The sequence below is a fragment of the Peromyscus californicus genome, unplaced genomic scaffold, assembly GCF_007827085.1.
Source record: "Peromyscus californicus insignis strain IS unplaced genomic scaffold, ASM782708v3 Scaffold_11__1_contigs__length_118956290, whole genome shotgun sequence".
Classification (NCBI taxonomy): Eukaryota; Metazoa; Chordata; class Mammalia; order Rodentia; family Cricetidae; genus Peromyscus; species Peromyscus californicus.
Window position 1 is genome coordinate 73,630,192 of NW_026294402.1, and position 24,567 is coordinate 73,654,758.

The following is a 24,567-nucleotide window of genomic DNA, read 5'->3' on the forward strand; positions in this document are numbered from 1 at the left end:
ACGTTGGGGTTTTTATTTTGTCGTCAGATTCTGCCAGAGTTACGACTAGCTGGCTGTGATTTAACAAACACCCCAAATAATGGTAGCTTAAACAAATTAGGGTTCCTCCTACATAAGACATGGATAGGTAATTGCTATGAGTTGAATTGTGTCTCTCTGAAGGTATGTCCTTCGCTCCCCTTCCTACTGGAGATTGTAACGTTACATGGAAATAACACAGGTTTTACATGGAAATTAGACCAAATTTGAGTAGGGTATTGAGGCAGAACAGAAAAGGGGTGGAAGACATGACTCCAGAGGTTAACACATGAAAGAAGGTGGCATCAGTGGAAGATGAGCTCTTCCCAGGCTCTGACTACACAGTCTGTGCAGAAAAAGACATCACACGAAACTGGTCAGCAGACACTTTGCTGAAGAACCACCACTCATGTCATGAAGATATACATTTATTTTTAATTTGGGTAACTCAAATTAGCAAACATAGATGTCCATCCCAGGTACTAGGTGAGTGTAGGATATGTGACCAAAGGTGATGTTAAATCCTCTTACTTGAGGACTTATCTCAGGAACATGAGTGGAATGAGTTGTGCTAGCTAGGTGTGTCAAAGCATGATTTATTTTTCTTCTTCTGTCTCTTTATGGACTGCCAGTGATTGTTGTGGGATATTTGATTGTACTGTGAAACTCCAAGACTGTGTTAATAAAATTAACATTGGATCAGGGGGTGGAGCCAGTGACTAGTTAACAAGAATTAGCCACAGAGAGTGCAGAGGACCTGGGGCACAGATAGAGAGGCTCAGGAAGGAGTGGGGAGGGACTTAGAGATTGGTTGTCTTTTTGGTGTGGGACATGTGGAGAGAGAGGCACTTGCTAGATCTCTGGTAAAAAAGGGAAGGTTAGCTGGTTGCTCCTTTTCTGCTTCTTTGATCTATCAGGTTCTCATCCCAACATCTGACTTCTGAGTCTTTATTGGTAGTAGAACAACTTAGATAAAATCAACAGGTGATGCATGTCACATTCTTACTTAATGCTTATTGAATAATAGCATTGTTTTCTATAACTTCAACCTCTGTTGAAAAATTTTCCATGGTATAATAAAATATTTCTTTGAGTTTTCCCTAAACCAGCAGCTACTGGAAACAGGGATGGTATAAGGGCAGACTCACCTCTGTGCACCTCAGAGGGGTCATGGGCCTACTTACACCTTGATTTTTGAACTTACCTCCCCCAGAACAATGACAGGACAATTGTCTGTCTTTTTAAATCCATTACCCATTTGTGGTAATTTGTTACAGCAGATTTAGGGAAGTGACACAACAATTCAGGTCTTGCATACCAGCTCAGCACCACAAAGTCTATAAGAACTGAGGTTTCTCCTGCCTTATGTTTTGTCTTTACTAGGCATCCTCTTTGTCCTAATGGTTAGAAATGGAGATCAGGGTATATCTGAATCCAAGCTACAGGATGGAGGAGGCTGTAGGAAGAGTGCAAAGGCTAGTATCAATCTTTTCTCAAGGAAGGTCCTTGAGCGTCATCATAGAACAACTCCATGGGGTAGAGTCTAAAATAGCAGCTGATCAGAAGAAAGGGAATGAAAAGAGCCATTTGTAGCCAGCTGCTTCCAAGGCATCATCTGAAAAATATGAATGCCAATATACTGTCATTATCTGGCACAAATGGCACGACCCATGTTCAATAACATTCATTAGGATGTGGATAGCAGGTACCTCCTTTACTGGGGACCCCCTGTGTTGGGACCCCCTTTGGGACATATGAACCCTAATATGTTGACAACCTTGACACAAATAGTATATAGTTAATGGTCTGTCATCCCTTTTATAAATGGTTTGGTTAGTGGTTGATAATATCCTCTAGAGGTAGATGTTAGGGTCCTGGAGAAGTCCCACAAAAGACTACCATTCATATATGCAGTCAACAAGAGCATTTATTATTCCAGCATGCTGGGGCTGCCCATCCTATACAGAGGCAAAATGGCGATGACCCTGAGAGAAGCTCACAGGCTCCTTTTAAGCATAGCTTAGGAGAGTTCCCAGGGCAGTTAGGTCATCTCAGATATGATTGGCTTAAGCAAGTGGCAATCATATTAGTACATTCTAATTGGCTAGAGCTAGTCAGGGGCTGGAGAGTCCCAGGCTCTGTCCTTATTTGAGCTATTTGAGCTATTGACTGTGGGGCTGGCTCAGGCCTGGTATACACTATCTCCCTCCTCCCTGCTCTCAGGGGCATTGAAGATTGATTGTCCTTTGTTTGTGGCTTCCTCAGAAACTGCTTACTCAATCTCAGGAGACTGAAATTGAGGCCTGATCTCTGACAGAAGACTAAGCAGCCTGTTATGGCATCTGCTTAGTCCTTCCAGTAGACAGCAAATGTTTTCCTTTCTCATGCAGGGCTGGAGGCCAGCTGCCTCAAGGAGGAAATACTGTTTTATAAGCAGAGGACACTGTTAGGGCCAGCAGATCACCCCACAAAAGACCACCACTCATATATGCAAAGGCAAGAGTGTTTATTTCTTGAGAAAAGAATTCCTGCATGCAGGGATCAGCCACACGACAAAATGGTGATGACCCCCAGAGAAGCTTGCAGATTCCTTTTATAGACAACCAGGTAGGGATTAGGTCACCCTACACATGATTGCCAAGCGAGCATCAGCCGCACTAATATGTTTCTGTTTGGCTGGGGCTGTAAGTGCTGAATCATGCCTGGTTTGCACTATCTCCTTCACCTGCCTTATCAGAAACTGAAATTGAAACAAACTGAGAACTAAACAGAAACTGAAACTTAACTGAAACTCAGGCCTAGTAGAGGCTGGGGCCAGGAGAAGCCCACCATGGTGCTACCTGGCCTCTCAGACACCAGTCCAAAATCAGAAGGTACAACAGAAATATGACCTGCCTGAGGAGGACGAGATAAGAGCTCAGGAGTTACTACTGCCTTAATGAGAAGTAGCCTCAAAGCCCATCTCTTGCTGTACTTGCTTGTAGATTCACTGCCAAGCTTGACCCCTTTCTGAATTAGAACTCAGAAAGTGGAACATTCCTCTTTCCAGCTTCTGTCTCCCAAGACCTGTAGAAACCCCAAGCCTTCCCATCTTGACTTTTAGCTTAGCCTCACTTTCCCTGAAATTCCCACTTCACTGAAGCTATTTGTAAATGGTATTGCTGAGCCTGCCCACATTGCCTTCTCCAGTTCTCATTCAGAAAGAGTGACTTTCTTTCTATTTTCTCCTAGCAGTTGCTGAGATTCCACACTTGCCTACCTTGTTGTTTACTCTAATCCCAGTAAAATTGTTCCTGTGTTCCTTTCTGAGTATGTTTAAAAATGCTTTTGTGTATAAGACCAAAAACCTGCAGGAGAGACCCTCTACCTCCCAATGACAAAACTAGACCCAGCTTCTTGAAGATGCAGTGCTTATTCTAGGTAGACATGTGTAGGGCTAAAAGGTGGATGGCTGTAAAGGAAAGAGAAAATGGACATCAGTAACAACTGGTCCTGTCTGATTTTCTCATTTTCATCATCTCTTTTCACTCGAGTATGGTAAAACTCTTTCTCACATTTCTAACTTGGCTTTACCACATCTCATATTTTTCTTCCTCCAGCATGGTCAAAATCACATTTTATAATCTTCATTGTCTGTTGTTACTTGGTTGGCTTAAAAATATTTTCAAAGGCTATACTTCATGTCACCTCCCCTTCCAGTCTGATATCTTGAAATGTATTCTCAGGACTGAGAACTGAGGCCAACCTCAGGTTGTGTGCTGGTTAGTTCTTGTCAAGTTGACACAATTATCGAGTCACCTGGGAAGAGGAAACTTCAGTTGAGGATTGCCATCAGATTGACCTGTGGGCATGTCCGTGGGACAGTCTCTTAATTGCTAGTTGATGTAAGAGTGCCCAGCTCATTGTAAGCAGGGCCATCCCCAGGTAGGTGGCCTAGGATGTCCAAGAAAGATAGCTGAGCTAGCCTGAGGAGGCAAGCCACTTTCCCCCACGGTCTCTGCTTCACTTCCTCCCTTCAGTTCCTGTCTTGGCATCCCTGGACATAAGCTAAATGAAACCCTTTCCTCCCCAAGTTACTTTTGGTTATAGTTTTATCCTAGAGACAGAAGCCTCGCTAGGACAGGTGGTAAGATTGACAATACAGCAGAGTGACGTGGGGGTTACTCACTGCTGCTGTGGGATGGTCTGTATGTCAAATGTGTTGCTGATTGGTCAATGAATAAATCACTGATTGGCAGTGGCCAGGCAGGAAGTATAGGCGGGACTAACAGAGGAAAATTGAGAGAACAGGAAGCTGGAGGGAGAGACACTGCGAGCCGCCATCAGGATAAGGAAGATGTAAAGTACCGGTAAGCCACAAGCCACATGGCAAGGTATAGACTAATAGAAATGGATTAATTTAAGCTGTAAGAACAGTTAGCAAGAAGCCTGCCACGACCATACAGTTTATAAGCAATATAAGTCTCTGTGTTTACTTGATCGGGTTTGAGCGGCTTGGGACTGGCGGGTGAGAGAGATTTGTCCTGACTGTGGGCCAGGCAGGGAAACTCTAGCAACAAATGGCGTCCAACGTGGTGGCAAGAGTTTCCACCTAAAACCTGAGAAAAAAGATTCTAAAACGGAGCTAAAAACAGCTTCCTAATTGTCTCTCTCAAATGAGCGGCAGCTGCCGGTTTGAGCTACTGGCGAGTTGCTGGCGTGCGCGCTCAACCTGCAGTATGGCGGGAATGAGGCCTCTGCAAGTGGCACATTAAGCTGTGTGGTGAATTTAGCCTTTGCTAGTACAAAACAAAACAAAACAAAAAAAAAAAGAGGTTTCTGGGCTACACACTGCTTTGATAAAAGCGTAGACCCACTATTTCTGAGACTTGATGGTTCCCAGAGCTGGCGGAACCGCCATGTTGGGAAGCTAAAGTGGGCGGAGCCAGCAGCCACAGTGCCGTTTCAGGCTTAGAAGGCTGCAATTTAAAGCAACAGGTTTACAATAAGACAGATTTAGATGTAATAGTGTAAAATGTGTGTAAAATATACATAGGCTTGAAAGAGACAAAAAAGGTGATATATACAGTTATATAAACAAATACATGGTTTTAAAAAATAAAGTCTTTAAAGAGACAGTAAAATTAATATAAAAAATAAGCCACGTAGAGATGACTATTACACAGAGAGTCTGGATTGTGTTGTCTTTGGGATTCTTAACTACAGAGAGATGTTTGATTGTAAAGGAAACTGAGTTAAACCAGTACGTATATTTTAAAGATACTTTGACTTCAAAATTTGGATGTAAGGATATGTTGCTTTGGAAAAGAGTCTCTTTTGTTTCCACAGAAAGCAAGAGGCTATGGATTTGTTCCAGATTAAGACACATCAGGTTTGACCAGCCAAGACCACCTGAAAGGTCTCCGATGACACCATGGCCCAGATGATCCAACATCCAGAACCGTTTCAAGGCAACTGGCTCAGACGATACAGCCTCACGGACTACTCCATGATCCTAAAATTTTCTTTGTTTCCCCAGAAGAAACAGCGCCCCCCTCCAGCAGGAAGTAGTAAGAGAAGCTACGCCCAAATTCCCAAATATACCAAGCTGACTTTGGAGATGTGTAAAGGTTAAAACCTTCCTTTTTAAGAAAAGAAAAGGGGAGGTGCTGTGGGATGGTCTGTATGTCAAATGTGTTGCTGATTGGTCAATGAATAAATCACTGATTGGCAGTGGCCAGGCAGGAAGTATAGGCGGGACTAACAGAGGAAAATTGAGAGAACAGGAAGCTGGAGGGAGAGACACTGCGAGCCGCCATCAGGATAAGGAAGATGTAAAGTACCGGTAAGCCACAAGCCACGTGGCAAGGTATAGACTAATAGAAATGGATTAATTTAAGCTGTAAGAACAGTTAGCAAGAAGCCTGCCACGACCATACAGTTTATAAGCAATATAAGTCTCTGTGTTTACTTGATCGGGTTTGAGCGGCTTGGGACTGGCGGGTGAGAGAGATTTGTCCTGACTGTGGGCCAGGCAGGGAAACTCTAGCAACACACTGCAGTTGAACTGTTAACACGGGCATGCTTTCATAAGAAAGTAAATTCAAGAGGCAATAGAAAATCAAACTGTCTTTAATAATCTGTACATGGCTGGGCTCTGTTCCATTATGATTCGTGGCACTGAGTTTACAACAACCTTTTCTTCACACAGGTATGGACGTTATAGAGAATGGAAGTTGGAGAAACCTCAAAAATTAGTCTAAGATTTATGTCAGAATTTATGGAGAATACCTAGAACTAATTTAATGTTTAGATTTTGTTTTACTATAGAAGAAAATAATATGGTATTTAAAAATGTCTAAACTGAGTTTTTAAAATTGGATATTAGTTTGGGTGGTGGGTAAGGGAACCGGGGTGGGACATTGCTAAGCGCTGACCTTCAATTCCACATCATCTCTAAATCCCCCGAGTACAGTGCCCACCTGTTGGCATTGAAAGTCATTTAATTAATCCTCATAAACATGTCTTTGAACAACTTCCCCTCTCTTTCTGATGTACCCAGGCTGCACTTTCGCTGTCCTCATACATCTCTGAATAGTCCTGTTTTGTTTCTCCAATGAGTACAGTCTAGTTTTGTTTGCTCTGAAGGTCATCATATGGATTGTTTTGACTGTTTCTAAGGCATAAAAAGGGACAAGGACTTAAAGAATGTCCTTGGTACTAAAACGAACTATATTTATTTACACATCTGGGTAACCACCCTTCTCTTAAAGTTTATCAGTTCTTCTTGAGCTGAAAAGAGACTATTTTGCACTTTTATGAGTTGCTGGCAGCATGCTTGTTAGTTCTCTGACCTCATGTTAGGCTTTGCTGGGGGCTCTTACCTGCAGTTTTACCTTTTAGTCACTGTTAGTGCTCTCCAGCCAAGGCTTCCACAGGTCAAGCTATTTGGATAGGATTTCTGTCTAGGGGGGCACATTGGTAAATACATTTAGAATCTGAGCAGGGCCTGAAGGCATTCAGATTTTAGTGAAGCATAATCCCTTGATTATAAGGAGGAATATAAGGAGAGAGACCACTCAAAGACGGTGTCCCAGTGAATGACTGTCACTAACATCTGAAGGTCAGAGGTTATGTGTAGGGACTTGTATAGAGATGAATACTGGGGTTTCCCACAAAAGACAATTGTTTGAAGAAAACCTCAAGGAAAACTTAGGGAGAAGGAACTGGGGGCAGAGACGCTGTAGTGAGGGAGGTTGATGACACCCGGGATAAGACTCCGAGTGTACTGGTCCAGGAATTGTTTTCGGAATCATTGAAAAAGAAGCCCAGCCTTCATGGTATGAAGTAAATAACAAGTTGTACATGGCCTCTTTGAGAAGTTGTATGGCACATGGGAAGAAAGATACTGGAGTAACTATTGGAGGCTACAGAAAATGATTGTCCAGTCTAAGAAGGTACTTGGTAGCTTTGTGGGCAAATGTAGAGAAGGATAGATCGATGGACAGAAATGGGTGAGATTAAATAGAAGCTGGCTCTACTAGACAGAAGCACAGAATTGAGACCCCAACTGTATCTGCCAGAATCAGTTCATTTATGATGTTGGCCAAGTTAATTGACTTCCCTGAATAATTTGTTTTCATCAATAAAGATCACACAAGTACAACAGATTTTAAGCATGATAGCAGCCTGGGGACACATGAAAAGGTATTAGAGCTGAAGGTTCTGAGAAACTAAGACACTGACTTTATTTTACAAGGAAACGAGACCCTGAGGAGTGAATGACTTGCTTGGAGTTCTGCAGTTAGTTGGCGAGCTGGAGTTTACACCTGGGGCTTTTGAGTCTTAGTTTTCTTCCATTCAGTCACAGTGCTGACTGTGAGGAGAAATGTACAAGTTAACCATTACCAGGGGAGTTCTATGATTAGCTTAAAAAATAAACTGAATATAGGTTGGCTGGGAAGTTGGACGGGGCAGCTGGTTTGAACTTAGTTTATATGAAAAAGATGTTGTGGATTTAAATTTTCCATGAGTACAGCTTAAGCCAACAGAGAGAGTGATGGGAAATGGATCAACACAAGGAGGTCAAACCATATCAGAAGTGCTCTTTGCAAGTTAACCCCTCACCCATATTCCTGTTAGTAACCCAAAAATTGGTTCATAAAACATACAACTCACAAATCCCACTAAACTCTCCCAACAGAGGGTCTTACTTCCCTAGTCACTGGTAAGTCAATGTGTAGAGCAGAGGTCAGTGAGCAGGCATGGAGGGGAGCACACCCTCTTGTGAAGACCCTTAGGTTAAAGCGATGATAATTGAAAGAGCGTAGTGATTATACAGACTCACTGAAATGCGGCAGGGATAGTACAGAGCTCTTTCCCCCTAACACAGATTTTAGGAGCCACTCTGAAAGAGTTAAAACCTATCCAGGACCCATAGAGTGAACATTGCTTCAGAATGAAGTGACAATATCCATTCCTGCCCTTTGTTAGGCTCAAACGGATAAGTCAGATGCAAAGTTAACCAAAGTCAGATAATGGCTGCAAAATGCCTCAGTGGCCCTAATTTGTAAGTGACTATTAAATTCCTGGGAATGATGCCTCTAAGTCTACTGTTAAATCCTCAACTTACTCATGGTAGCACCCAGTTCCAGATGATTCTGTTTTCCTCAGATCTCCCTCAGAACCTCACGTAGGACTCCAGCTTTAGAATCACAGGGTGTTTCTAAACCTCACCGGCTGGGCAGAGTTCTGTGACTGCCTTGGATGCCCTCCCTTGTTGTAATTTACTGACAGGCTTGAGTTTGTAGGCTGCTGGTGTCTCCTTGGTGGCCATTGCTGGGTTGGGTGATAGTGTCTTGTGTAGGTAGAGTGTCTGCTGGATACTGATCCCTTTTACTGATTTGAAACTGACTGTACATGAATAAATTAGAAAGGCCTATTTGACGTGATTCTGGGGGCAACAGATTAGTGAGACATCAAAAGCCTTTCTTTTTTTGTGATTTTGTTAATTTTTTCTTTTACTGAAAATTGACTTTTTTTTTTTTAATACAATATATTGATTGTGGTTTCTCCTCCCCTTATGCCTCCCAGGTCCTCCCCATCTCCCTTCCCATTCAGATCCACACCTTTTCTGTCTCTCATTAGAAAAAAACCGGCATCTAAGTAATACTAGTAAAATAAAATAAGATAAAAAAGAAATGAGACGTACCAGAATAGAACAAAAGAAACAGAAGAAAACTCACAAGAAACTGGGGGACCACACGGATCTTCTCCCTAAAGAACTTTAGGAATACGTGAAAGAAACATGAACGCTAAGCAGAGGCTCCCGGCGCTTCGTCAGCTTTAGATGTTTGCCAAGGTCTCTCACCGGTGGCAAAGTGTCTGGGTTAACCTTGTGCCTCCACTGTGCTTGCTGAGGACGATTGCCCACAAATGCGAACGGCAGAATGCCCTCATGTGGTAAGTAGGGAAGTTGGAGGGTAAGAAAATATAGTTGGGGGGGCGAAGTGGGAGATGGGAAATATCTTATAGAATTATGTGGCAATCTTGAATATTGGTGAGGATGGTTTCATAGAGGGTCTAAAATAGGAAAATGTGATATTTGTTATAAATATGTCTGAAGTAATGAAGGCTTTATAGGCAAAAAGTCCTATTCTTGGCAGGGAGATGCATTCTCTGACCAAAAAGGTCTTTTTCCATATCTAATTCATTTGATTAAGTCAAGGTTCTGAGTCATGAGCAAACATACATAGACACCACTGTAATCGACTTGGCAGATGAAGATATTCTAAAGAGACACCATGTCTCAGTCTGATTGTTAGACTATTAAGACGATGGACCACAAAGAAGTGAGGATCTCCCCAGGAATCTCCTGGCGGGAGAAGGACAAGGCTCCAGCCAGAGGGGATCTTGTTTCCCAGAAAGAGATTTCACACAGTTCTAACTACTTGTCAGATTACCTCACAGGATGAAACTGAAGCCCAGCCAATGATGGTTAATGGTGGGCGGGGCCTCATCTTGACCAGGACTGCTGAGATATGCAATCCTTTGCACTCTATTTAAATTTTGATCTCATTTCAGGACCCTAAAGACCAAACCAGACTTGAGGGATTTGCTGGATCTCTTTGTTACTCTTCTCAGTCACGTTGTATAAATATTTTTTTTCTTTCTGCTTTCCACTTTTAATTGGCTTATGGGCAGCTGGACCTGAATTGGCTCACAGACTGTGAATGCCAAGTTCAGTATCACTACAGCTTCAGTAAGAGGCAACTGTTACTACCTTAGCTGATCTTCCTCAAGAGAAGGCAATAGAGTCCAAAGAAAACAAGCAACTGTGTACAAAATTTGAAATATGAAAGGTCTAAAGTTATTCTTCTTGCTACTTTGTGCATAAGGCAAGTGTACACTTGCTCTGGACAGCAACATTTTTGTCTATAAATGTGAGATAACAAGTCTCTTACAGGGCTTTAAGACTACCCAAAAGAAAGAAATAATACATATGTATGTATTATATATAAAACAAATGGTGATTTTAGTTATTACTTAATTATTATTGAAGATGGGGCCTCAAAGTCAGAGGACAGGGAGATAGGAACAGAATTTTTTTTTTTAAAGATTTATTTGGGGACTGGAGAGATGGCTCAGAGGTTAAGAGCACTGACTGCTCTTCCAGGGGTCCTGAGTTCAGTTCCCAGCAACCACATGGTGGCTCACAACCATCTGTAATGAGATCTGGTACCCTCTTCTGACCTGCAGTCATACATGCTGTATACATAATAAATAAATCAATCAATCTTTTTTTTAAAGATTGATTTATTTATTATGTATACAGTGTTCTGCCTGCATGCCACAAGAGGATGAGTGGAATTCATTAACCTGCCTCACTCTTCAAAACCCAGTTACAAGCATTTATTTCCACTTACAGCCTGCCAATGGTTGCTCAACACAGGGCAAATAAGGAGAGCCCAAGCACTGAGATGCTATTTACAATATAATTTAACATTTTCCCAAAGACCTTCCTGGTGCTGCAGATCGTGTTCAGCTCACCACCCATCAGCCTACACCATGGCCCAGGGTTACTTGGGACGCCACTCCTGTGTCTTTTCATTGTACATTCATTTCCGCCTCCCCTTTATATTAAGATATTAATTATCCCACCTGGAAAAAGACATCTTCGTTGTTTTCAGGATGCGGGTTTCATTATTGTCAAACATAGCCTAAGCATCACTCTTAAACACTGACATTTCCTGGGACAGAGTTCCTTCTTTTGGACCATACCAGGAGGCATAGCTACTCACTATTTACTTCGTTTGGACTTTTTTCCCTCTCTGACTACACTACAAAAATCCAAGACTGTGTCTCTTACATTTTAGATCTCTTTAATGTCTGTCGTGAAAGTTGGTTAATAGGTAATTGCTTATTCAATGATTTTTTTGGGGGGGTTACAAATAATCCAATTAAAATATGATATAGCGAAATAATTTATGGAATTGGCACAGAAGAAACATAAATAGAATGAATATTAATAATTCTCTTTTATTTATTTTGGCTTGGATTTAATAAGACTTGGTTTTTTGGTGAGTATAAGTCCAAAAATGATGTTTTCTCAGTAAGGACTGGGCTGGGTAGTTTTTGTGGACTTGCCAAAAACTACGGACACTCAGGAAGAGGGAATCTCAACTGAGTAATTTCCCCCATTGTATTGGTGTATGGGCATCTAGGAGGAGCATTTTCTCGATGGCTGAGGGAAGAGGGCCTTACTCACTATAGGTGGCGATACCAGGCTATGGTGTCCTGGGTTGTATAAGACAGTTGCATATGAGCACACAAGCAAGTCAGAAAGCACTGCTCCTCCATGGTCTTTGCTTCAATTCCTGATGCTAGGCTCCTGCCTTGAGGTCCTTCTCTGACTTCCCTCAGTGATGGTTGTGGCCTAGCGGCTGTAAAATGAAATAAATCCTTCCTTCTTCAAAGTTGACTTGGGTCAGTGTTTAGTCACAGCAACAGAGAAGCAAACAAGGACAGACTATATCATGGTTCTTTGTAAACCAGATAGGCTTTATTTTGAGGCATGTCAACTAGAATAAATGCCTCTGTTTTTATTCAAAAGACAATATTGCATTATTCAATCGGTACATTGATTTTAAGTAAAGCAACTCCTGGCTAGATTGCAATACATCCACTAGATGGCAGGCGGCTGCTGGAGGAGGAGAGCCCAAGGCATTTCAGGGGATTGGCTTGTTTCCACCCAGTTGTCTCGGTCAACAGGCTTTGCTAACAGCACCTTAATTTCTATAAAGTCTCCCAGGATTAGCTTTCCAGAGTTTTAAAAAGTGATTGCAACACACTCCACTAACTGTACCTGCCAGAGTATTTTCCACTACCACACCTAACCCTAGGCTGACCTTTTATACACCGTAATTTTCTTAGACCATGATATTGTCCTGATCTAACATGGAAATCAAAATACAACAATGAGGAAAATGCATTATTTGAGTAAATGGAGAACACACGGTTTTTTATTTATGTGAACACTGCAATTTAAACGTGTCTAGGAGTGATTTCTTTTGAAACAATGGAGCCTAAATACAGTTCTGCTCACTAGTGTGCCAGCACTCTGAGTGAACGTGGTGAGTACTGGCTCACGTTTGTTAACGCTTGCACTCAACATGGCTGATGAATGTTTGAGATTGAAACCATGTCCGTGCCATCTCCATTTCTGTGCATTTATTCTAGAAGCGGTCAGAAAGATAGTTCAGGGCTTGTGATCTTTCGGGGGGACTGGCTAAGCTCCCTCTATTATAGCTAAGGATCTTCTTTCTTTGCTACATTGTTCATATGTGCTCTGTCTTGGAGGGATGCCAATAAGGTTCAAATATGAGCTTACTTGTATGCCTAAATTAAACAAAATAGACCGCATAAGGGAGCCCTGTCATATTTAGAGTTCTGTATTTTCTCATTGCTATGAATGACACTTGAGGTAGAAGGCCACCCAATTAATTTATGGTATTCAAACTTATCTCTTAGCATGCATGCGTATTCTATTAAAAGCAGATGCTATTACATATGGGTGCATTATGAGCTTTGCATCTGCTGCCTTTAACCTTGGCATCTATATCTAATTTAGTTAACTGAAAATGAAGCTCTAAGGAGGGACCATTACATTTAAGTTAACAAAACTTGACAGAAAGACCACTTAAGTCTTTTTGTCCGGAAAACTTAGAAATTCAGCAGGATAGATTAACAGCACGTGCACTGTACACCTGTGGCCTGAGGTTCATTTCTGGCTGCTGAGCATCAAATGGGGAGCAAAGAAAAAATAAATGAGGGTCAAAGGAGTTACTTATTAAAGGGCAGAGCCTGACCCTTCCCATCCCTCATCTGTTTAGAGATGAAAGCACAGGGTCTTCAAATTGGACTTTCCATGACCCCCATTCCATATTAAAAAACACTATTTGATTTTCCTGCACTTAGAACTCAATTCCCTTAACTGCATCAACTTTCCTTTGAAATCAGTGGTCTCTGGTATAAAACAGATGGATGACTCCATCTCTCACTGTGTTTGAACAGAGACTCAGGAAAGAGGCTTTGTCCCTGTAGCAACCCATGTTCCAACAGCAATAGCCTATGACAAACACTGTTAATTTTGTATAAGGGGAAATTGGAATAATTGAATGGCAGTGAATTCAGTTATTATTTAACAAATATTCATGTCATGCCTAATTTACAACCCCCAGTGCCACACAAACAAAACCAAAAATAAATACATATGTCATTTATCTGTACATTGAAGAAAATAGAAAGCAGGAAGCTCTAAGTTCTTGGACTAAATTTCTGTTCTTATCCTAAAGACTTACTTGACACTAAAGAAATGATGTCATTAGAGTGAGCTTGCCCTGTCCCAGGCCCGGCCACAGTTGTCTTGCTTCACAACCATATGTTCATTATAGCTGCTTTTGAAGCTGTGTTTTCCCAGCAGTCAGCAGAGTCCTGTCACCTTGTGGGTGCTAATTGAGAGTGGAAGCTACTGTCTTTGAAGCGGATGTAGCCCCTGTGCTCTTACTTGGAGCTTTGATGGATGGTCAGGTAGATTTTGCTTCATTTGTTATGTTCTTAGTTTGGAAGTTGATCTCGTCTTGGCTGACAAACCTCTGTTGCTAGAGTTTTCCTGACTGGCCCACAGTCAGGACAAATCTCTCTCACCCGCCAGTCCCAAGCCGCTCAAACCCGATCAAGTAAACACAGAGACTTATATTGGTTACAAACTGTATGGCCGTGGCAGGCTTCTTGCTAACTGTTCTTACAGCTTAATTTAATCCATTTCCATTAATCTATACCTTGCCACATGGCTCATGGCTTACCGGCATCTTTACACGTTGTTTCTCATCATGGCGGCTGGCAGTGTCTCTCTGACTCAGCCTTCCACTTCCCAGCTTTATTCTCCTCCTTGTCCCGCCTACACTTCCTGCCTAGCCAATGGCCAATCAGTGTTTTATTTATTGACTAATTAGCAACACATTTGCCATACAGAACATCCCACAGCAAACCTCCCTGGCTGTTTGTTATTGGGGCTTCGTGGATTTTCAGTTTGTTTTTTCTGTAGTTACTAAGGGGAAGACAGCACAATCTTCTTAGATTGGCTAAGCACACACTGAGCATGAGCATATAACGGGTTATTTCCAAGTTAGGATACCTTTGAGAATGGAATAAGGACACCAGGCAACAGGTGTAAACTGAAACTGTCCTGCACAAGGGCATGGAAGATTGTCCTACACAATTGCCCACCCCTGGCCAGCATTTTTCCTACACTTTCTCTTTGTATTTGAGGATAAGTAAATTTAGATAATCAATTTTAAAATGGGCAATGATCTGCTACAGATTTTTTTTCGTACTAACTCATTAGGGATTCTTAGCATGATAAGTAATTGACTTCTTTCCATTTAAAAATGGTCTTATTGAAGTATAATTGTATAATACATGTAACATTGTACAAGTTTAAAATGTGCATATTGATACAGTGTGACACACACACACACACACACACACACACACACACACACACACACTTCAATGTGGTGATATTGTGTTCCCCAAAATATTGTGCACCCTAATAAATTTATCTGGGTCAGAGAACAGAACAGCCACTAGATAAAGAGGCCAGAAAATGGTGGCACACACGCCTTTAATCCTAGCATTCCTAAGGCAGAGATCCATTTGGATCTCTGTGAGTTTAAAGCCACACTAGAAACAGCCAGGCATGGTGTTAATTGTTAATGGTCTGGAAAAAAACTGAACAAGGAGATTAGATTCAGAGTTTTTGTTTGACGCCTTTAATCATAGGAAGTGAGCCTTTAATCCCAGGAAGTGATGGCATAAAGCAGAAAGGTATATAAGGCATGGGGACCAGGAACTAGAGCTGGTTAGGCTTTTAGGCTTTTGAGCAACAGTTCAGCTGAGATCTGTTTGGATGAGGACTCAGAGGCTTCCAATCTGAGGAAAGGGGATCAGCTGAGGAATTGGCAAGGTGAGGAAGCTGTGGCTTGTTCTGCTTCTCTGATCTTCCAGCATTCACCCCAATACCTGGCTCTAGGTTTGCTTTTATTAATAATACCTTTAAGATTGGTGCTGCACTTCAAGACCGTGAACCTCCCAAGAATATGTTTCCCGGCGTCTCTTCTCATAGCCTCAGGCAACTCCAGCCTATTTCCCCCTTAACCCCCACATTTTATTTAAACATTTAAAAAAATTAATCCACACAGCACTAGGTTTCATTAGGGTATTTTTGAAAAACATAGTTTTTGTTGATTCTTCATCCTCCTCTTCTGCCCTCCACCCATAACCCTCTTTCCAGCTTCAATGGCTCCTGTGTTGCCCAGTCTTCGTTCTTCGACATCACTCATGGTCTCCTTCCTATTTCCTAGCCTCTACCCGCACACACTCCAACACTAGGTAGAGATAAACATCAGAAGCAAGAACGTGTATATGAGAGAGAACATGTGATTTTTGTTTGAGTAAGAGTTACCTCACTTAATGTAATACTTTCCAGATTCATCTGTTGTCATGCAATTTTATTTTTCTTTACAGATGGATAAAATTCCTTTACACACACACACACACACACACACACACACAGAGGCACACACACAGACACACACACACAGGCACACAAACAGGCACACACACAGACACACACAAACACACACAGACACACACACACAGACACACACAGGCACACACAGACAGACACATAGACACAGAGAGACATACACAGACACAGACTCACAGACACAGATACATACAGACACACACAGAGACACACACACAGGCACACACACAGACACACACAGACACACACACACACAGGCACACACAGGGACACACAGGCACCCACACAGACACATAGACACATACAGAGAGACACACACAGACACAGACTCACAGACACAGATACATACAGACACACACAGAGACACACACACAGGCACACACACAGACACACAGACACATATACATATATGCCACATTTTCATGATCCATTCATCTGGGGCAGACATCTAGGCTTGTTCCATTTCCTTGCTGTTGGGAAAAATGCAGTAATAAACATGGATATGCAGGAATTCTTTGGTAAGATATAGAGTCCTTTGGGTATATATCCAAGAGTAGAATAGCTGGGTCATATAGAAGAAGTCCTATTTTTAATTTTGTGAGACACTTCCAATGCTTATTTCTATAGTGGTTGTGCCAATTTCCACTCCCACCAGCAGTGAGTAAGTATTCCTGTTTCCCAATATCCTGGCCAGCATGTGCTGTTTCTTTAAGATAACCATTCTGACTGGGGTGAGATGGAATCTTAAAGCAGTCATGACTTGCATTTCCTTAGTTACTAAGAATGTTGAACAGTTTTAAGGTACTTATATGCTGTTTGTTTTTCTTCTTTTGAGAACTGTCTATTCATTTCATTAGGCTGTTTGTTAATTGAAAGAATTGATTTTGGTGTTTAATTTTTCCAGTTCTTTATATAGTATACATATAACCACCTGTCTGATGTGTGACTGGCAAAGCTTTTTCCGTTGTTTAGGTTGTCTCTTTGCTCTGTGGATAGTTTTCTTTCCTGCGTAGAAAGAATTAATTTCATGTAGTCCAGTTGGTTAATTCTAAGTGCTATTTCCCGTGCATTAGAATCTTGGTCAGAGAGTTCTTGCAGTATCTGTATTTGACGTGTACTCCTTATGTTCTCCTCTAGCAACTTCAGGTTTCAGTTTTAAATTAGGGTCTTTAAATCCACTTTGATTTTTTCTGTGCAGTTGAGAAATACATATGAATCTAATTTCATTATTTTTCATATAGATATCTAGTTTTGCAAGATCATTTTTTGAATAGGTTACTTCTTTTCCAGTGTATTTTTTGATTCCCTTGTAAAAAATATTGGGTGGCCAGTGGGTGTCCTTCTCTATCACTCTTGTTCTCTTGAGACAGGTTCACTCAATGGGAAATTCTTCTGGGGCTAGGATGGCTGTTCGGCAAGCCCCCAGAATGCATCTGTCTCCACCCCTAACACTGGGATTACAGGTGTGCTAGGTCATGTGGTAAGATTAGAACTCAGATTCTCAGGCTTGTGCAGAAAATGGTCTTGCCCACTGAACCTCCTTTCCAGCCCCTCTGGAGTATAATTTGAGGTCAGGTGTTCCATATGCATTTTAGGATTGATTTTTCTAGGTCTGTGAAGAATGACATTGGGATTTTCTTGGGGATTGCATTGAATCTACAGTTTCCTTTGGGCAGGATAACCATTTTATAATGTTGATTGTACCAGCTCAGGAGATGTAAGGTGCTTTTGTCATCTGGTACTTTCTTTAGTTTCTTTTTTCAGCATGTTAAAGTTTTCATTGTAGTGTTTTTTTTCACAGCTTGGTAACGTTTATTCCTAGGTCCTTTGGAACTATTGTGAATGGGCTATTTTTCTTACTTTATTTCTCAGCAAGTTAACTATTGTTATATGTGAAAGCTACTGAATTTTGCATGTTAATTTATATCCTGTAACTTTATTTAAAGGTATTTATTAAATCTAAGAGCTTCTGGTGGAGTCTATGGGGTCTTTTGAGTATAGAATCACATCACCTATGAATAAGAATAATTTGACTTCCTCCTTTCTTATTTTCATCATTTTGTATCTTTCTCTTGCCTTATTGCTCTATCTATGACTTCAGACACTATCTTGAGTAAGAGGGGAGAGACCGTGGGTACCATTATCTCATACCAGGTTCTGGAGGTTATTTCATTATCAGATTTTTCCTTTTGATAATGTTAGACATAGGTTTGTTGTGTATAGTTTTTATTATTTTGTGATATGTCTTATTCATTACTAATTTATTCAGGATGTTTTATTATGAAGGCATCCAACCTACTGTTGCCACAGTAGATTAATTTGTATTTTCCAAAATTGTGCATAAATAAGATCATGTGGTATATTATTATTTTGGAGGGGTTGAATTCTCTGAGGGTCTTCCTTATTGGTTGTATCAATAGTTCAGTCCTCTGTGGTATGTAGCACCAGCCCACTATGAAGACATTTCAGTTCCCTTACCCAACCATATGTGGGTGGTCACTGTGTTGTTTCCAGCTCTCAAGTTTCAGAAGTAAAGCAGGTATGGGCATTCACATATGTGTTCTTTCCTGGAGAAGTGTTCTCATTTCTTTAGGTAAATCCCTATGGGTGGAACTGTTAGCTTGTATGGCCAGATTTTATTTAACTTGGGAAATTACTGAACTGTTTTTCAAGCTGGTTCTAGTGTTTGCATTCCTGTCCCTCACATAAATAGGTGACATTGCCTCTCATCCTGATATAGGATGCCAACACCAGATACAGCCAGGCATCCTAAAACTTATAGATATTGTAATACAGCTGAAATTATCTTAATTTGTAGTTTTAATTTGCATTTTCCTTACAGTTAATGACATTGACCATTTTTTTGTCTCCATTATTGTCAGGCATGTAGAATTAGGCAAAATGTTTGTTCAGTCTGTCCTTTTATTGGTGTGTTTTCTTATTATCATGTTTTGTAAAAACATATTTACTAAGAATTAGTTTTTAATGAGATATGTGATATGATTTGTCATGTCTTACATCATTGCTTAACAATGTTTTTTGAAGATGTATCTGAGTAGTAGTCCTCCTTTTTCCTAATTTATACTTCAGATGTCATTTTGTATTGATCTGGATCTGTAAAACTTCACCTCACCATGTATTTGCTTATTGATTCAATTCTCTCTATGTAACACCAAATTTAAAGCTTTTTGCATGCAGGGGAATGGTATGCCCCTCTGAATACATTCAGTCTTTCTAACAAGTAACCATTAAACACTTCCTGACATGCATTAAGATTTAAGGCAAAAAAAGAACTCTTCTGAGCTTAAGGAACCCACAGTTGGGGATATAGTCTAGTGGAGGACACTTGCCTAATATGTTCAAAACACTGTGTTTAGTTCCTGCATATGCACACATGCACACACACATGCATGCATGCACCACAACCCAGAAACCCATGATCTGAAACAACAGCAGCAGAAGCCTGGAGCACTAAGTAATTGGACTGTCTGTGTAAAAACACAAACCCCTCTAAAGATTGAGTAAAGAAACCAATAAGGATTGTGCCAATGTGAGGTTCTAGTGTTCTTTCCTGTAGACTTAGCTTTTCATTACATTTCCGTATTCTTAGAATTCTGTTTTCCTCTATTTGTGCCTTAAATACAAAACTTATGTTATGCATAGCTGAAAGAAACTGGGCTTCTTTCTAATACAATGATCAGTGATAATCCAGATAGGAAAAGCCCTGGGGAAGTAGCCATACCATAAAAATAAGCGCTGGGTTGTGCTTTACATTGCTTTCTTCCCTACCCCATGACCACGACTGTACTCTTCTCCCAAGTAGGTATCTAAAGTTCCTTGTCTGTTGGCATAAGGAAGGTTTTGTCTTGTTTCATCAGCATTTGGAATATACTTAGTTTGGGTATCCTGCCCAGATTAAGGACAAATATCAAGTTTCTTAATTAGTCTTTTCTTTATTCAACTAGTCGCTTTCTCTTGGACTAGGTTCTTGGTATGAGGAGAGATCCACAGTGGAGCTCCAGATTGCTAGTATGAGGACACCTGGCTTGTCTAGCTTTTCTCTGAAGTCTGGAGTGCCAGCTCACAAATGATTCATAGGATGTTTAGTTATGCAATGCTAGTACACAGACACAGGAGATAAACCCTGTTCAAATTTAGTTAAAGCATGAGAAATTCTAATAGCCCCGAGGTCATAGCTACAATTTGCATAAAACAAGTTTGACATCAATCATCACATACAATCCAGTATCCTGATATAAGCTCCTTTGAGTTGATTTGCATGCTAGGAAGAGTATGGCAAGATATTCTGAAATGGTGGATATCAAAATACGGTCTCTAGTTCCACCTTGTCAAGTTGACCTGGGGATTTGCTTCAGTGAATGTTTTCATCCTCTATTCCAGACCTGCAGGATCAGAACTCTGGAGGTGGGACCCAGATCTTTCAGATCCTTCAAGGGAGTCTTCGACTCTCTATATAGTTAGAGAGACTTTGTTTTCAAAGACCCATTTCCATTTTAGAAATACCACATGGAGAGCTGATTGCGTTTAACCTCCAAGTGCGTTGATAATAAGAACATTGAATAGAAGCTAATGAACTCCAGCTCTTGCAGCAAGTCTCTGCACGCTTGTGAGACATTTTTCCATTGCCAAAAGATTTGGCAAGAATGAGTGAAGTTCAAGGAGGCAGATTACAATCTCTGAACCGGTGAGTAAGTGAAAAGTCTCCTACACTCACTGCAGTTCCAGCCAAGAAAAAAGATGGGGAGAGAAGAAAAATCCCCTCAAAGCCAGATCAAAAGCTGTAAGAGGACAGGGGCAGGGTGCTCCTTAGAGGGCAGTGGATTCTAGTCCTGGCCACAAGAGGAGCGAGGCCCCCACCCAACCAACACATGTTATGAATTGTGAGTACTAACTCTTTCCACATTTGCCTCACATTTACGTGGCTTTTATTTGTGGCTGAATCTGCCTTACAGGTGCCCTATGTTCCAGAGAGTAGAGATCAAAAGAATTCACTTCTCAGGATTCAGCATTGCACAGCCAAGGCATGAAATACACTTTTGTATTGTCTTTTTTTCCCCCTACAAATGGGGCACTAGGTTTCTCAGGCTTAAGGTACTCCCTTTAAACAGAAGCAGCAGGAACAACAGCAAGCATCATCATCATCATCATCATCATCGTCGTCATCATCACCATCTTCATCATCAACAATGACAATAGACCCTACTCCAGTGGAAGGGCTTCAACATAACATTTACTTTCAAGTGTTCAATGCTCTTAATATACCAAGTTCCATTAATTATTGCAGAACAGATGAGCTATAATAAACCCACTGGTAGATTCAGTATTGTTTCATTTTTCAAGAACTTTTCATTGGTGTGTGTACATCTTGCATAGCAAGCATTAAAGACCTTGTCTGGGCAGGCAGTTGATGCACCATGGGAACTCCTGAGAGGCAGCAGAAGCTTATTGAGAGTTTGCCCGGGGTGTCCTGACACAGTCAGATTGACCTGGCAGGGGAAAGAAAGAGTTTTTCTATCCCTGTCTATAGAGTGCCACCATATCCTGCCTGGTGTAGGGTCTTTCACTTGCAAAACTGGAAACTTACTTTACCCTCATCTAACCAAGCATACTGGATCCATCCCAACATGTGCTACCTGTTTTATTTTTGCCAAGTCTTAGCATTTCATTTGGGAATTGGAATAATGGCAGATTGTTCCAGGAACAAGTACTTTTGTTAGGTTTATGGAAACTGCATCTGGATAAGGGTTTCTCAGATGGTGCCCTTCAAGTTCCTTGTCTTAAGAGTGTCTGGCAATATGTCCTCTCTGACACAGTTCTGGGATTCCTCTGTTGACTTCACGATATTTCCCTACAGGGGTGGTGGTGGTACCATAGGCATATTAGATCCAGATATATCCATTACTTATTTATTTCTGCAGAAGTTGAAGTGTAAAAATATAAATTTTTAAAATTGAAAAATTTACATACATTAGCTACAACATGATATTCTGCGATACTTATGAAATGGTTAAATCAAGCATGTTAGCATATGATCTGCCTCATATCTACTATTTAAAATTCATCATTATTATTGTTATTCTTAGTGTATGTGGGAGAGGGAGGTTCACACATGTTATAGTGTCCATGAAGGCCAGATGACAGCTCTGTGGAGCTAGTCCTCTCCTTCATTCTTACATGAATTTCACAGATGCAACTCTGATTGTCAGGCTTTTGTAGCTAGCCATCTTGCCAATTGATTGATTGATTGGTAGGAACACTTCAGACTTCCTTCTTGCAAGTTTCTGAGTCAGTACTGTGGTGCTTTGATTACTGAGGCTTTATAGTCAAATTTGAAGTCAAGAAACATGATGCCTCCTTCAGTTTTGTTCTTTTTGCTTGAGATGGGTTTGGCTATTTGGGAGCCTCAGTGATTATATTTGAATTTTAGGGAAATTGCTCTATTTCTGTGAAAAATGTCCTAGACACTTTGAGATTGTGTTGAGTACAGCTTGCTTTGGATTGTATGTACATTTTAACAATATTGACCACTCCAGTGTGTGAACATAGGATATCTTTCTATATATAATTAGTCCTTAGTATTCACGAGCGATTGGTTTCAGGACCCTACACTTAACAGAATCTCTGGATACTCATATTATTTATATAAAATTTCATAGTATTTATATATAACCTGTACATATATTGTTACTTTCTTCACATAATCTCTGAGCTTATATTATTTAATATAGTACAAGCACTATGTGTATATATAGCCATTATATTGTACTCTTCAGGGAAATAGTGACACAAAATAAAAGCCCATGTGTGTGTAATACAAATGTCCCCACCACCTGATAATTGTGGTCTTTGGTTGTTGGAATTCAAGGAACTTGGGCAGAAACTGTGGATGGGGGAGGAGTGGTGGTTGACAAGTATTTGTATCTTCTTTACTTCCATCAGTGTCTAGGAATGTCAATCTCCATGACAAATATGTTTGCAAAAAGTCTTGAAAAACATTGGCAATCTGAACGTGGTGGCACATTAAAAGCATCACTCACATGCTGTTCTCTCTCCTCGTCCCCACACCTTCAGTCACTCTGCCACCTGACTGCAGAGGGAGTGGGCTTCAGTGGACACGCAGTGCTTTCTCCAACCATACTCAATGTACAGAATGTGCTCTTCTGACTCCAGCTGTTGACTTTTCCCCCTTGTTGACCTTTGGTATCTGGACAGTCTTGTTTGAGCACAAGGTTTGCACATCCTCAGCAGTTCAGATTCTAGCTCTCTTTGCTAATAACAGAGGCATAACCTCATCCTTCAGTTGATCATTTAAATCTTTGAGTTTCTACTAAGGATCCCTGTAGAGATTGACAAACAAGAAAATACGTTCTCATGGCACTGACAATTGTAGGTCATGTAGAGAAATTGTTCAAGGATATTAGTTGTTTGGCACATATTTTCCCTGTAAATATGAGAATTTAACGAGTGAAATATCTTAGAACTAGAGTCAATTACAGGAATGAAATGCTTACAGGGTTTTTATTAATAGGTAATAATTGCATAGAAAAATCACCTCATCAGAACGAGTCGGGGAGTTGATTGGTTGCCTGTTTGAAAGACATGGAATTGTTTCTGAGTGTCTTCAATTAGTTTGTCTAAAAATATCCCCTCAAATGAGTAATACATTAGATTTTGTATATATTTTATAGTTTTTAGCTACTATGGTAGGAATTGATATTAATTTAGTTCATTAATTAGTTACTAAATTATTAAGTCAGGAACAATTTGTGTAGAGGTAAGTGGAAATAAAGATATCAGATTACATTTTATGTACTCAATTACTCAATTTGTTTTAGGAGAGGAGTAATATTTGATTTTGATTCCAAAAGGCTTTTGATTCTTATTAATGGCCACAATTACTCACTGTGAATGCGGCAAGTTTGACACAGACACACACAGACACAGACACTCACACACACACACAAAGTTGGTCTCATTTATCTTAGGCTGGCCTTGAACTTAATATGTAGCTAAAGATGACCTTCAACTTCCGATCTCCTTGCTTCTACCTCCTGAGTGTTGAGACTAGAGGCATATGCCACTGTACTCAATTTATGTAGTGCTGGGGATCAAACCCAGGACTTTGTGTATAATGAGGCAAGCACTCTAGCAACCAAGCTACAGCTTTAGGCCTCTGTTTAGTTTTCAAGACAAGGTCTCTCTATGCAGCCAAGGCTGACTACAGGGTCTTCCATCCTTAGCCTTGCAATTGCTGGTATTGCAGGTGTGTACTACTTGCATTCATTTAAGTTTGTCATATTAAATGCAGTTTCTTAACAGCTTAGCTATCAGAGTAAAAGGTATAGTAAAAAAATCATAGGATATATTTGGGTGTTTGAAAGTTCTTGTGGAAGTTATTAATTGTTCCCAGTGACATGTATTCAGTGAATATTTTGATATTT

The 24,567-nt window shown here is 40.7% G+C and overlaps 1 long non-coding RNA gene across 4 annotated transcripts in view; it reads left to right on the plus strand.

Annotated features, from left to right (window-relative positions):
• Positions 1 to 4,201: 4,201 nt before the first annotated feature.
• LOC128096031 (uncharacterized) overlaps positions 4,202 to 24,567 on the plus strand; it is a 108,389-nt gene continuing 88,023 nt past the window's right edge. For 3 of the 4 annotated variants that reach the window (XR_008213507.1, XR_008213506.1, XR_008213513.1), the window contains exons 1-2: positions 4,202 to 6,208; positions 9,091 to 9,459. This is a non-coding gene — a long non-coding RNA (uncharacterized LOC128096031). The remainder of the gene's footprint in view (positions 6,209 to 9,090; positions 9,460 to 24,567) is intronic. The other variant, XR_008213511.1, reaches the window with a different exon arrangement.